Genomic DNA, 1,843 nt, shown 5'->3' with positions numbered 1-1,843 from the left:
CTGAGGCTTATAGTAGAGTGGTGTGTCCTGTGAGCATTAAAAGGCAGCCCTGAAAGAACTTTGTAACACTGGCTGGTGAACAGAAAATTTCAAAGGGCAGTTCGAGAAGACAAAGTCAAATGTTACAATGAAATGAACAAAGATCTGGAGTTAGAAAACCAAAAAGGAAGAACATGCTCAGCATTTCTCAAGTTGAAAGAACTGAGGAAAAAATTCAAGCAAGCCTCCACTTGCAATACTGAAGAATTCTTTGGGCAAAATATTGATTGATGCAGAAAGCATCAAAGCACACCAGGACTCTTGAAGGTACTAAGGCATTAATCAATTAATTTATACACTTCTTTACTGATTGATTGTATGTATGCTTGCTTTGTACTGATTTTGTTTTTGTTTTGATACATCTGGGACTTTGTTCCTTCTCTTTATCTTTATAACTTCTTTTTTTTTGCTGTTTAAAAACGGTTTATTATGCAAAATGTTAACTTTTATAAAAAGTTTAATATATATCACATGGTTACAGAAAGCCATCTTCCTGTAAAAATGGTACAAAAGCTATATACTCTATAACAGTTTATAATCAGGGCAACAGAGCCTTCTCCAAAGAGACCAGAAGAACAGCTATACCGCAGCCTTGGCAGAGTCTGGAGAGCAACCAACCCCCTCAACACACAAACACATCTCCATACTCTGAAAATACAGGCTTTAAACTTGGGGGTGAGGACAGAGAGACTGTGCCCAGAGCTCCCTCTGGCTCTTCAGGCCACCCAAGTTCACAGTCCTTGGCTCCCAGGGCGCCAGATTCAGCCTAGAGCCAGGCGTTTCGGGGAGTTAAGTGGGCAGGACGAAGTTGGGGCCCATCCATGCCCTCGCGCTTCCGGCCGGAGAGAGGGTCCCGGATCCCAGGCGGAACGGGCGCCAGTACCTGTGTTCTGGAGGCACAGGACGACCGGGTCAATGGCAAAAGCTCCTCTTGTCGTTGGACATCACAAGTTCTGGAGTGAGCTCGGCTGTCTGGATGGCAAGATGCGGACCGTCTGGGGGTCCGGGTGCCGGCTCAGCAAGGACCACCTGTAGGTCGAGAATGTAGTCAATGACACGCTGCAGGATTCCCACCTGGCTAAGCTGAGCGTCTCGCGGGACTCCGGGGTACCAGCTCCCGTAGGCGCGAATAGCAGTAGTTCATGTCGTCAAGCAGGCTCAGCGGCTCCTCGGCGGCTGCGGGGGCCCTTACCCAGTCCCCGTGCGATGGGCAGGCTGCGCTCGGACAGGCAGCATACCGCCTCGTAGCATCAGTGCACTGGGCTCAGCGCCTTCATCCTGGAGCGTGAGAACGTAGGTGCCTAGGAGGCAGAGAAACAGCAGGAACCTCTACAACAGCTTGCCTATAACTTGTTTTTGCTTTTGTATTATTTTAATTGTTATTATTTTGTGGTTCTGTTCTATTATGTGACTTTGATGGTGTCTGTTGGCTGGGCATGATTTCCTCCCACTGGTGGGTGTGATGGGTTAACTAGTTTGTCTTCCCTTACTGGATTGAATGTAGAAGGGAGAACAGGTTCTTTCTCTAATATCTGGGTGGTCAGTGTCCTTCCACAGTCCTTGTGGGATTGTGGGATCCTTCTGGGTTGGTAGTAGCAGTAAGTGTATTTCTGGAGGGCAGAGCAGGACATCTCTGTGTCCCCAGTGAGGGAGTTCTACTTAACGGGGTGGAGTGGGCACACTTTGCATGCACAAATTGATATCTCAGTTGATGGGGTATCAGTTGGTGAGGCATCAAGGGGTTTCAGTGCAAGTGCAGGCAACCTGCAGGAACTGTTTGGGTGTGGCATGTGTGATGTTGTAG

At 48.1% G+C, this 1,843-nt stretch overlaps 1 pseudogene; it reads right to left on the bottom strand.

The window, feature by feature from the left end:
- Positions 1–951: 951 nt before the first annotated feature.
- Positions 952–1,316, bottom strand: LOC102836866 (annotated as a pseudogene).
- Positions 1,317–1,843: the final 527 nt, after the last annotated feature.

The sequence above is a fragment of the Chrysochloris asiatica genome, unplaced genomic scaffold, assembly GCF_000296735.1.
Source record: "Chrysochloris asiatica unplaced genomic scaffold, ChrAsi1.0 scaffold00003, whole genome shotgun sequence".
In the NCBI taxonomy this organism is placed as follows: Eukaryota; Metazoa; Chordata; class Mammalia; order Afrosoricida; family Chrysochloridae; genus Chrysochloris; species Chrysochloris asiatica.
Note: the sequence above shows the minus strand (reverse complement) of the source record. Positions and strands in the feature narration are given on the sequence as shown.